The sequence below is a fragment of the Pipistrellus hanaki genome (genome assembly GCF_964339955.1).
Source record: "Pipistrellus hanaki genome assembly, contig: scaffold_23, whole genome shotgun sequence".
NCBI lineage: Eukaryota > Metazoa > Chordata > Mammalia > Chiroptera > Vespertilionidae > Pipistrellus > Pipistrellus hanaki.
The window spans coordinates 4027868-4041771 of NW_028182304.1; positions in this window are offsets into that span (position 1 = coordinate 4027868).

Consider the following 13904-nt stretch of genomic DNA (forward strand, 5'->3'; position numbering starts at 1 on the left):
ATTATCCATGTTTTCATGTAGTTTCCTATATTCTGCCTTCTGGTCCAAGTATAAGCTTTGCCCACTTTATCAAACAACTTCCTACACACTGTTATGAACTGAGGCAGCTTGGGAACATTGTCTCTCAACTGTGTTATAGAGTGTAGTTCAACATTTCAGTGAAGTGTAAGGCTTTCCAAAGCTGCCGAACGTGTTCCTTTCTCTATTTCAATGGTATTCTGACTTGTATAACACACATTTCCCACTCTAGAGTCCTTTAGGGAAAGAATATAGGATTCATACAGTGTTTCATGTGATCTTAACTCGAATTAAGGATTTCCCTTATCTTAGCTACCTTTTCTACACTAAGAACTGACTTGGAGAATCTCTTTCATCTGTTCTAAAGGAGTTCTCATCTGTTTACAGTCGTTTTCTCTGAATTATCCATGTTTTCATGTAGTTTCCTATATTCTGCCTTCAGGTCCAAGTATAAGCTTTGCCCACTTTATCAAACAACTTCCTACACACTGTTATGAACTGAGGCAGCTTGGGAACATTGTCTCTCAACTGTGTTATAGAGTGTAGTACTACATTTCAGTGAAGTGTAAGGCTTTCCAAAGCTGCCGAACGTGTTCCTTTCTCTATTTCAATGGTATTCTGACTTGTATAACACACATTTACCACTCTAGAGTCCTTTAGGCAAAGAATATAGGATTCATACAGTGTTTCATGTGATCTTAACTCGAATTAAGGATTTCCCTTATCTTAGCTACCTTTTCTACACTAAGAACTGACTTGGAGAATCTCTTTCAGCTGTTCTAAACGAGTTCTCATCTGTTTACAGTCATTTTCTCTGAATTATCCAGGTTTTCATGTAGTTTCCTATATTCTGCCTTATGGTCCAAGTATAAGCTTTGCCCACTTTATCAAACAACTTCCTACACACTGTCATGAACTTAGGAAGCTTGGGAACATTGTCTCTCAACTGTGTTATAGAGTGTAGTACTACATTTCAGTGAAGTGTAAGGCTTTCCAAAGCTGCCGAACGTGTTCCTTTCTCTATTTCAATGGTATTCTGACTTGTATAAAACACATATACCACTCTAGAGTCCTTTAAGTAAAGAATATAGGATTCATACAGTGTTTCATGTGATCTTAACTCGAATTAAGGATTTCCCTTATATTAGCTACCTTTTCTACACTAAGAACTGACTTGGAGAATCTCTTTCAGCTGTTCTAAACGAGTTCTCATCTGTTTACAGTCATTTTCTCTGAATTATCCATGTTTTCATGTAGTTTCCTATATTTTGCCTTCTGGTCCAAGTATAAGCTTTGCCCACTTTATCAAACAACTTCCTACACACTGTTATGAACTGAGGCATCTTGGGAACTTTGTCTCTCAACTGTGTTATAGAGTGTAGTACTACATTTCAGTGAAGTGTAAAGCTTTCCAAAGCTGCTGAACGTGTTTCTTTCTCTATTGCAATGGTATTCTGACTTGTATAGCATACATTTACCACTCTAGAGTGATTTACATAAAGAATATAGGATGCATACAGTGTTTCATGTGATCTTAACTCGAATTAAGGATTTCCCTTATCTTAGCTACCTTTTCTACACTAAGAACTGACTTGGAGAATCTCTTTCAGATGTTCTAAAAGAGTTCTCATCTGTTTACAGTCATTTTCTCTGAATTATCCATGTTTTCATGTAGTTTCCTATATTCTGCCTTCTGGTCCAAGTATAAGCTTTGCCCACTTTATCAAACAACTTCCTACACACTGTTATGAACTGAGGCAGCTTGGGAACATTGTCTCTCAACTGTGTTATAGAGTGTAGTTCAACATTTCAGTGAAGTGTAAGGCTTTCCAAAGCTGCCGAACGTGTTCCTTTCTCTATTTCAATGGTATTCTGACTTGTATAACACACATTTCCCACTCTAGAGTCCTTTAGGGAAAGAATATAGGATTCATACAGTGTTTCATGTGATCTTAACTCGAATTAAGGATTTCCCTTATCTTAGCTACCTTTTCTACACTAAGAACTGACTTGGAGAATCTCTTTCAGCTGTTCTAAACGAGTTCTCATCTGTTTACAGTCATTTTCTCTGAATTATCCATGTTTTCATGTAGTTTCCTATATTTTGCCTTCTGGTCCAAGTATAAGCTTTGCCCACTTTATCAAACAACTTCCTACACACTGTTATGAACTGAGGCATCTTGGGAACTTTGTCTCTCAACTGTGTTATAGAGTGTAGTACTACATTTCAGTGAAGTGTAAAGCTTTCCAAAGCTGCTGAACGTGTTTCTTTCTCTATTGCAATGGTATTCTGACTTGTATAGCATACATTTACCACTCTAGAGTGATTTACATAAAGAATATAGGATGCATACAGTGTTTCATGTGATCTTAACTCGAATTAAGGATTTCCCTTATCTTAGCTACCTTTTCTACACTAAGAACTGACTTGGAGAATCTCTTTCAGATGTTCTAAAAGAGTTCTCATCTGTTTACAGTCATTTTCTCTGAATTATCCATGTTTTCATGTAGTTTCCTATATTCTGCCTTCTGGTCCAAGTATAAGCTTTGCCCACTTTATCAAACAACTTCCTACACACTGTTATGAACTGAGGCAGCTTGGGAACATTGTCTCTCAACTGTGTTATAGAGTGTAGTTCAACATTTCAGTGAAGTGTAAGGCTTTCCAAAGCTGCCGAACGTGTTCCTTTCTCTATTTCAATGGTATTCTGACTTGTATAACACACATTTCCCACTCTAGAGTCCTTTAGGGAAAGAATATAGGATTCATACAGTGTTTCATGTGATCTTAACTCGAATTAAGGATTTCCCTTATCTTAGCTACCTTTTCTACACTAAGAACTGACTTGGAGAATCTCTTTCAGCTGTTCTAAACGAGTTCTCATCTGTTTACAGTCATTTTCTCTGAATTATCCATGTTTTCATGTAGTTTCCTATATTCTGCCTTCTGGTCCAAGTATAAGCTCTGCCCACTTTATCAAACAACTTCCTACACACTGTTATGAACTGAGGCAGCTTGGGAACATTGTCTCTCAACTGTGTTATAGAGCGTAGTACTACATTTCAATGAAGTATCAGGCTTTCCAAAGCTGCCGAACGTGTTTCTTTCTCTATTTCAATGGTATTCTGACTTGTATCACACACATTTACCACTCTAGAGTCATTTAAGTAAAGAATATAGGATTCATACAGTGTTTCATGTGATCTTAACTCGAATTAAGGATTTCCCTTATCTTGGCTACCTTTTCTACACTAAGAACTGACTTGGAGAATCTCTTTCAGCTGTTCTAAACGAGTTCTCATCTGTTTACAGTCATTTTCTCTGAATTATCCATGTTTTCATGTAGTTTGCCATATTCTTCCAACTGGTCCAAGTATAAGCTTTGCCCACTTTATCAAACAACTTCCTACACACTGTTATGAACTGAGGCAGCTTGGGAACATTGTCTCTCAACTGTGTTATAGAGTGTAGTTCAACATTTCAGTGAAGTGTAAGGCTTTCCAAAGCTGCCGAACGTGTTCCTTTCTCTATTTCAATGGTATTCTGACTTGTATAACACACATTTCCCACTCTAGAGTCCTTTAGGGAAAGAATATAGGATTCATACAGTGTTTCATGTGGTCTTAACTCGAATTAAGGATTTCCCTTATCTTAGCTACCTTTTCTACACTAAGAACTGACTTGGAGAATCTCTTTCAGCTGTTCTAAATGAGTTCTCATCTGTTTACAGTCATTTTCTCTGAATTATCCATGTTTTCATGTAGTTTCCTATATTCTGCCTTCTGGTCCAAGTATAAGCTTTGCCCACTTTATCAAACAACTTCCTACACACTGTTATGAACTGAGGCTGCTTGGGAACATTGTCTCTCAACTGTGTTATAGAGTGTAGTACTACATTTCAGTGAAGTGTAAGGCTTTCCAAAGCTGCCGAACGAGTTTCTTTCTCTATTTCAATGGTATTCTGACTTGTATAACACACATATACCACTCTAGAGTCCTCTAAGTAAAGAATATAGGATTCATACAGTGTTTCATGTGATCTTAACTCGAATTAAGGATTTCCCTTATCTTATCTACCTTTTCTACACTAAGAACTGACTTGGAGAATCTCTTTCAGCTGTTCTAAACGAGTTCTCATCTGTTTACAGTCATTTTCTCTGAATTATCCATGTTTTCATGTAGTTTCCTATATTCTGCCTTCTGGTCCAAGTATAAGCTTTGCCCACTTTATCAAACAACATACTACACACTGTTATGAACTGAGGCAGCTTGGGAACATTGTCTCTCAACTGTGTTATAGAGTGTAGTTCAACATTTCAGTGAAGTGTAAGGCTTTCCAAAGCTGCCGAACGTGTTCCTTTCTCTATTTCAATGGTATTCTGACTTGTATAACACACATTTCCCACTCTAGAGTCCTTTAGGGAAAGAATATAGGATTCATACAGTGTTTCATGTGATCTTAACTCGAATTAAGGATTTCCCTTATCTTAGCTACCTTTTCTACACTAAGAACTGACTTGGAGAATCTCTTTCAGCTGTTCTAAATGAGTTCTCATCTGTTTACAGTCATTTTCTCTGAATTATCCATGTTTTCATGTAGTTTCCTATATTCTGCCTTCTGGTCCAAGTATAAGCTTTGCCCACTTTATCAAACAACTTCCTACACACTGTTATGAACTGAGGCAGCTTGGGAACATTGTCTCTCAACTGTGTTATAGAGTGTAGTTCAACATTTCAGTGAAGTGTAAGGCTTTCCAAAGCTGCAGAACGTGTTTCTTTCTATATTTCAATGGTATTCTGACTTGTATAACACACATTTACCACTCTAGTCTCCTTTAAGTAAAGAATATAGGAATCATACAGTGTTTCATGTGATCTTAACTCGAATTAAGGATTTCCCTTATCTTAGCTACCTTTTCTACACTAAGAACTGACTTGGAGTATCGCTTTCAGCTGTTCTACACGAGTTCTCATCTGTTTACAGTCATTTTCTCTGAATTATCCATGTTTTCATGTAGTTTCCTATATTCTGCCTTCTGGTCCAAGTATAAGCTTTGCCCACTTTATCAAACAACTTCCTACACACTGTTATGAACTGAGGCAGCTTGGGAACATTGTCTCTCAACTGTGTTATAGAGTGTAGTTCAACATTTCAGTGAAGTGTAAGGCTTTCCAAAGCTGCAGAACGTGTTTCTTTCTATATTTCAATGGTATTCTGACTTGTATAACACACATTTACCACTCTAGTCTCCTTTAAGTAAAGAATATAGGAATCATACAGTGTTTCATGTGATCTTAACTCGAATTAAGGATTTCCCTTATCTTAGCTACCTTTTCTACACTAAGAACTGACTTGGAGTATCGCTTTCAGCTGTTCTAAACGAGTTCTCATCTGTTTACAGTCATTTTCTCTGAATTATCCATGTTTTCATGTAGTTTGCCATATTCTTCCAACTGGTCCAAGTATAAGCTTTGCCCACTTTATCAAACAACTTCCTACACACTGTTATGAACTGAGGCAGCTTGGGAACATTGTCTCTCAACTGTGTTATAGAGTGTAGTTCAACATTTCAGTGAAGTGTAAGGCTTTCCAAAGCTCCCGAACGTGTTCCTTTCTCTATTTCAATGGTATTCTGACTTGTATAACACACATTTCCCACTCTAGAGTCCTTTAGGGAAAGAATATAGGATTCATACAGTGTTTCATGTGATCTTAACTCGAATTAAGGATTTCCCTTATCTTAGCTACCTTTTCTACACTAAGAACTGACTTGGAGAATCTCTTTCAGCTGTTCTAAATGAGTTCTCATCTGTTTACAGTCATTTTCTCTGAATTATCCATGTTTTCATGTAGTTTCCTATATTCTGCCTTCTGGTCCAAGTATAAGCTTTGCCCACTTTATCAAACAACTTCCTACACACTGTTATGAACTGAGGCAGCTTGGGAACATTGTCTCTCAATTGTGTTATAGAGTGTAGTTCAACATTTCAGTGAAGTGTAAGGCTTTCCAAAGCTGCCGAACTTGTTCCTTTCTCTATTTCAATGGTATTCTGACTTGTATAACACACATTTCTCACTATAGAGTCTTTTAGGGAAAGAATATAGGATTCATACAGTGTTTCATGTGATCTTAACTCGAATTAAGGATTTCCCTTATCTTAGCTACCTTTTCTACACTAAGAACTGACTTGGAGAATCTCTTTCAGCTGTTCTAAACGAGTTCTCATCTGTTTACAGTCATTTTCTCTGAATTATCCATGTTTTCATGTAGTTTCCTATATTCTGCCTTCTGGTCCAAGTATAAGCTTTGCCCACTTTATCAAACAACTTCCTACACACTGTTATGAACTGAGGCAGCTTGGGAACATTGTCTCTCAACTGTGTTATAGAGTGTAGTTCAACATTTCAGTGAAGTGTAAGGCTTTCCAAAGCTGCAGAACGTGTTTCTTTCTATATTTCAATGGTATTCTGACTTGTATAACACACATTTACCACTCTAGTCTCCTTTAAGTAAAGAATATAGGAATCATACAGTGTTTCATGTGATCTTAACTCGAATTAAGGATTTCCCTTATCTTAGCTACCTTTTCTACACTAAGAACTGACTTGGAGTATCGCTTTCAGCTGTTCTAAACGAGTTCTCATCTGTTTACAGTCATTTTCTCTGAATTATCCATGTTTTCATGTAGTTTGCCATATTCTGCCTTCTGGTCCAAGTATAAGCTTTGCCCACTTTATCAAACAACTTCCTACACACTGTTATGAACTGAGGCAGCTTGGGAACATTGTCTCTCAACTGTGTTATAGAGTGTAGTTCAACATTTCAGTGAAGTGTAAGGCTTTCCAAAGCTGCAGAACGTGTTTCTTTCTATATTTCAATGGTATTCTGACTTGTATAACACACATTTACCACTCTAGTCTCCTTTAAGTAAAGAATATAGGAATCATACAGTGTTTCATGTGATCTTAACTCGAATTAAGGATTTCCCTTATCTTAGCTACCTTTTCTACACTAAGAACTGACTTGGAGTATCGCTTTCAGCTGTTCTAAACGAGTTCTCATCTGTTTACAGTCATTTTCTCTGAATTATCCATGTTTTCATGTAGTTTGCCATATTCTTCCAACTGGTCCAAGTATAAGCTTTGCCCACTTTATCAAACAACTTCCTACACACTGTTATGAACTGAGGCAGCTTGGGAACATTGTCTCTCAACTGTGTTATAGAGTGTAGTTCAACATTTCAGTGAAGTGTAAGGCTTTCCAAAGCTGCCGAACGTGTTCCTTTCTCTATTTCAATGGTATTCTGACTTGTATAACACACATTTCCCACTCTAGAGTCCTTTAGGGAAAGAATATAGGATTCATACAGTGTTTCATGTGATCTTAACTCGAATTAAGGATTTCCCTTATCTTAGCTACCTTTTCTACACTAAGAACTGACTTGGAGAATCTCTTTCAGCTGTTCTAAATGAGTTCTCATCTGTTTACAGTCATTTTCTCTGAATTATCCATGTTTTCATGTAGTTTCCTATATTCTGCCTTCTGGTCCAAGTATAAGCTTTGCCCACTTTATCAAACAACTTCCTACACACTGTTATGAACTGAGGCAGCTTGGGAACATTGTCTCTCAATTGTGTTATAGAGTGTAGTTCAACATTTCAGTGAAGTGTAAGGCTTTCCAAAGCTGCCGAACTTGTTCCTTTCTCTATTTCAATGGTATTCTGACTTGTATAACACACATTTCTCACTATAGAGTCTTTTAGGGAAAGAATATAGGATTCATACAGTGTTTCATGTGATCTTAACTCGAATTAAGGATTTCCCTTATCTTAGCTACCTTTTCTACACTAAGAACTGACTTGGAGAATCTCTTTCAGCTGTTCTAAACGAGTTCTCATCTGTTTACAGTCATTTTCTCTGAATTATCCATGTTTTCATGTAGTTTCCTATATTCTGCCTTCTGGTCCAAGTATAAGCTTTGCCCACTTTATCAAACAACTTCCTACACACTGTTATGAACTGAGGCAGCTTGGGAACATTGTCTCTCAACTGTGTTATAGAGCGTAGTACTACATTTCAATGAAGTATCAGGCTTTCCAAAGCTGCCGAACGTGTTTCTTTCTCTATTTCAATGGTATTCTGACTTGTATCACACACATTTACCACTCTAGAGTCATTTAAGTAAAGAATATAGGATTCATACAGTGTTTCATGTGATCTTAACTCGAATTAAGGATTTCCCTTATCTTGGCTACCTTTTCTACACTAAGAACTGACTTGGAGAATCTCTTTCAGCTGTTCTAAACGAGTTCTCATCTGTTTACAGTCATTTTCTCTGAATTATCCATGTTTTCATGTAGTTTGCCATATTCTTCCAACTGGTCCAAGTATAAGCTTTGCCCACTTTATCAAACAACTTCCTACACACTGTTATGAACTGAGGCAGCTTGGGAACATTGTCTCTCAACTGTGTTATAGAGTGTAGTTCAACATTTCAGTGAAGTGTAAGGCTTTCCAAAGCTGCCGAACGTGTTCCTTTCTCTATTTCAATGGTATTCTGACTTGTATAACACACATTTCCCACTCTAGAGTCCTTTAGGGAAAGAATATAGGATTCATACAGTGTTTCATGTGATCTTAACTCGAATTAAGGATTTCCCTTATCTTAGCTACCTTTTCTACACTAAGAACTGACTTGGAGAATCTCTTTCAGCTGTTCTAAATGAGTTCTCATCTGTTTACAGTCATTTTCTCTGAATTATCCATGTTTTCATGTAGTTTCCTATATTCTGCCTTCTGGTCCAAGTATAAGCTTTGCCCACTTTATCAAACAACTTCCTACACACTGTTATGAACTGAGGCAGCTTGGGAACATTGTCTCTCAACTGTGTTATAGAGTGTAGTTCAACATTTCAGTGAAGTGTAAGGCTTTCCAAAGCTGCAGAACGTGTTTCTTTCTCTATTTCAATGGTATTCTGACTTGTATAACACACATTTACCACTCTAGAGTCCTTTAAGTAAAGAATATAGGATTCATACAGTGTTTCATGTGATCTTAACTCGAATTAAGGATTTCCCTTATCTTAGCTACCTTTTCTACACTAAGAACTGACTTCAGAATCTCTTTCAGCTGTTCTAAACGAGTTCTCATCTGTTTACAGTCATTTTTTCTGAATTATCCATGTTTTCATGTAGTTTCCTATATTCTGCCTTCTTGTCCAAGTACAACCTTTGCCCACTTCATCAAACAACTTCCTACACACTGTTATGAACTGAGGCAGCTTGGGAACGTTGTCTCTCAACTGTGTTATAGAGTGTAGTTCAACATTTCAGTGAAGTGTAAGGCTTTCCAAAGCTGCCGAACGTGTTCCTTTCTCTATTTCAATGGTATTCTGACTTGTATAACACACATTTCCCACTCTAGAGTCCTTTAGGGAAAGAATATAGGATTCATACAGTGTTTCATGTGGTCTTAACTCGAATTAAGGATTTCCCTTATCTTAGCTACCTTTTCTACACTAAGAACTGACTTGGAGAATCTCTTTCAGCTGTTCTAAATGAGTTCTCATCTGTTTACAGTCATTTTCTCTGAATTATCCATGTTTTCATGTAGTTTCCTATATTCTGCCTTCTGGTCCAAGTATAAGCTTTGCCCACTTTATCAAACAACTTCCTACACACTGTTATGAACTGAGGCTGCTTGGGAACATTGTCTCTCAACTGTGTTATAGAGTGTAGTACTACATTTCAGTGAAGTGTAAGGCTTTCCAAAGCTGCCGAACGAGTTTCTTTCTCTATTTCAATGGTATTCTGACTTGTATAACACACATTTCCCACTCTAGAGTCCTTTAGGGAAAGAATATAGGATTCATACAGTGTTTCATGTGATCTTAACTCGAATTAAGGATTTCCCTTATCTTAGCTACCTTTTCTACACTAAGAACTGACTTGGAGAATCTCTTTCAGCTGTTCTAAATGAGTTCTCATCTGTTTACAGTCATTTTCTCTGAATTATCCATGTTTTCATGTAGTTTCCTATATTCTGCCTTCTGGTCCAAGTATAAGCTTTGCCCACTTTATCAAACAACTTCCTACACACTGTTATGAACTGAGGCAGCTTGGGAACATTGTCTCTCAACTGTGTTATAGAGTGTAGTTCAACATTTCAGTGAAGTGTAAGGCTTTCCAAAGCTGCAGAACGTGTTTCTTTCTATATTTCAATGGTATTCTGACTTGTATAACACACATTTACCACTCTAGTCTCCTTTAAGTAAAGAATATAGGAATCATACAGTGTTTCATGTGATCTTAACTCGAATTAAGGATTTCCCTTATCTTAGCTACCTTTTCTACACTAAGAACTGACTTGGAGTATCGCTTTCAGCTGTTCTAAACGAGTTCTCATCTGTTTACAGTCATTTTCTCTGAATTATCCATGTTTTCATGTAGTTTCCTATATTCTGCCTTCTGGTCCAAGTATAAGCTTTGCCCACTTTATCAAACAACTTCCTACACACTGTTATGAACTGAGGCAGCTTGGGAACATTGTCTCTCAACTGTGTTATAGAGTGTAGTTCAACATTTCAGTGAAGTGTAAGGCTTTCCAAAGCTGCAGAACGTGTTTCTTTCTATATTTCAATGGTATTCTGACTTGTATAACACACATTTACCACTCTAGTCTCCTTTAAGTAAAGAATATAGGAATCATACAGTGTTTCATGTGATCTTAACTCGAATTAAGGATTTCCCTTATCTTAGCTACCTTTTCTACACTAAGAACTGACTTGGAGTATCGCTTTCAGCTGTTCTAAACGAGTTCTCATCTGTTTACAGTCATTTTCTCTGAATTATCCATGTTTTCATGTAGTTTGCCATATTCTTCCAACTGGTCCAAGTATAAGCTTTGCCCACTTTATCAAACAACTTCCTACACACTGTTATGAACTGAGGCAGCTTGGGAACATTGTCTCTCAACTGTGTTATAGAGTGTAGTTCAACATTTCAGTGAAGTGTAAGGCTTTCCAAAGCTGCCGAACGTGTTCCTTTCTCTATTTCAATGGTATTCTGACTTGTATAACACACATTTCCCACTCTAGAGTCCTTTAGGGAAAGAATATAGGATTCATACAGTGTTTCATGTGATCTTAACTCGAATTAAGGATTTCCCTTATCTTAGCTACCTTTTCTACACTAAGAACTGACTTGGAGAATCTCTTTCAGCTGTTCTAAATGAGTTCTCATCTGTTTACAGTCATTTTCTCTGAATTATCCATGTTTTCATGTAGTTTCCTATATTCTGCCTTCTGGTCCAAGTATAAGCTTTGCCCACTTTATCAAACAACTTCCTACACACTGTTATGAACTGAGGCAGCTTGGGAACATTGTCTCTCAACTGTGTTATAGAGTGTAGTTCAACATTTCAGTGAAGTGTAACGCTTTCCAAAGCTGCAGAACGTGTTTCTTTCTCTATTTCAATGGTATTCTGACTTGTATAACACACATTTACCACTCTAGAGTCCTTTAAGTAAAGAATATAGGATTCATACAGTGTTTCATGTGATCTTAACTCGAATTAAGGATTTCCCTTATCTTAGCTACCTTTTCTACACTAAGAACTGACTTCAGAATCTCTTTCAGCTGTTCTAAACGAGTTCTCATCTGTTTACAGTCATTTTCTCTGAATTATCCATGTTTTCATGTAGTTTCCTATATTCTGCCTTCTGGTCCAAGTATAAGCTTTGCCCACTTTATCAAACAACTTCCTACACACTGTTATGAACTGAGGCAGCTTGGGAACATTGTCTCTCAACTGTGTTATAGAGTGTAGTTCAACATTTCAGTGAAGTGTAAGGCTTTCCAAAGCTGCCGAACGTGTTCCTTTCTCTATTTCAATGGTATTCTGACTTGTATAACACACATTTCCCACTCTAGAGTCCTTTAGGGAAAGAATATAGGATTCATACAGTGTTTCATGTGATCTTAACTAGAATGAAGGATTTCCCTTATCTTAGCTACCTTTTCTACACTAAGAACTGACTTGGAGAATCTCTTTCAGCTGTTCTAAACGAGTTCTCATCTGTTTACAGTCGTTTTTTCTGAATTATCCATGTTTTCATGTAGTTTCCTATATTCTGCCTTCAGGTCCAAGTATAAGCTTTGCCCACTTTATCAAACAACTTCCTACACACTGTTATGAACTGAGGCAGCTTGGGAACATTGTCTCTCAATTGTGTTATAGAGCGTAGTACTACATTTCAATGAAGTATCAGGCTTTCCAAAGCTGCCGAACGTGTTTCTTTCTCTATTTCAATGGTATTCTGACTTGTATCACACACATTTACCACTCTAGAGTAATTTAAGTAAAGAATATAGGATTCATACAGTGTTTCATGTGATCTTAACTCGAATTAAGGATTTCCCTTATCTTAGCTACCTTTTCTACACTAAGAACTGACTTGCAGAATCTCTTTCAGCTGTTCTAAACGAGTTCTCATCTGTTTACAGTCATTTTCTCTGAATTATCCATGTTTTCATGTAGTTTGCCATATTCTTCCAACTGGTCCAAGTATAAGCTTTGCCCACTTTATCAAACAACTTCCTACACACTGTTATGAACTGAGGCAGCTTGGGAACATTGTCTCTCAACTGTGTTATAGAGTGTAGTTCAACATTTCAGTGAAGTGTAAGGCTTTCCAAAGCTGCCGAACGTGTTCCTTTCTCTATTTCAATGGTATTCTGACTTGTATAACACACATTTCCCACTCTAGAGTCCTTTAGGGAAAGAATATAGGATTCATACAGTGTTTCATGTGATCTTAACTCGAATGAAGGATTTCCCTTATCTTATCTACCTTTTCTACACTAAGAACTGACTTGGAGAATCTCTTTCAGCTGTTCTAAACGAGTTCTCATCTGTTTACAGTCATTTTCTCTGAATTATCTATGTTTTCATGTAGTTTCCTATATTCTGCCTTCTGGTCCAAGTATAAGCTTTGCCCACTTTATCAAACAACTTCCTACACACTGTTATGAACTGAGGCAGCTGGGGAACATTGTCTCTCAACTGTGTTATAGAGTGTAGTTCAACATTTCAGTGAAGTGTAAGGCTTTCCAAAGCTGCCGAACGTGTTCCTTTCTCTATTTCAATGGTATTCTGACTTGTATAACACACATTTCCCACTCTAGAGTCCTTTAGGGAAAGAATATAGGATTCATACAGTGTTTCATGTGATCTTAACTCGAATTAAGGATTTCCCTTATCTTAGCTACCTTTTCTACACTAAGAACTGACTTGGAGAATCTCTTTCAGCTGTTCTAAATGAGTTCTCATCTGTTTACAGTCATTTTCTCTGAATTATCCATGTTTTCATGTAGTTTCCTATATTCTGCCTTCTGGTCCAAGTATAAGCTTTGCCCACTTTATCAAACAACTTCCTACACACTGTTATGAACTGAGGCAGCTTGGGAACATTGTCTCTCAACTGTGTTATAGAGTGTAGTTCAACATTTCAGTGAAGTGTAAGGCTTTCCAAAGCTGCAGAACGTGTTTCTTTCTCTATTTCAATGGTATTCTGACTTGTATAACACACATTTACCACTCTAGAGTCCTTTAAGTAAAGAATATAGGATTCATACAGTGTTTCATGTGATCTTAACTCGAATTTAGAATTTCCCATCTCTGAGCTACCTTTTCTATACTAAGAACTGACTTGGACAATCTATTTCAGCTCTTCTAAACGAGTTCTCATCTGTTTACAGTCATTTTCTCTGAATTATCCATATTTTTATGTAGTTTCCTATATTCTGCCTTTTTGTCCAAGTATAACCTTTGCCCACTTCATCAAACAACTTCCTACACACTGTTATGAACTGAGGCAGCTTGG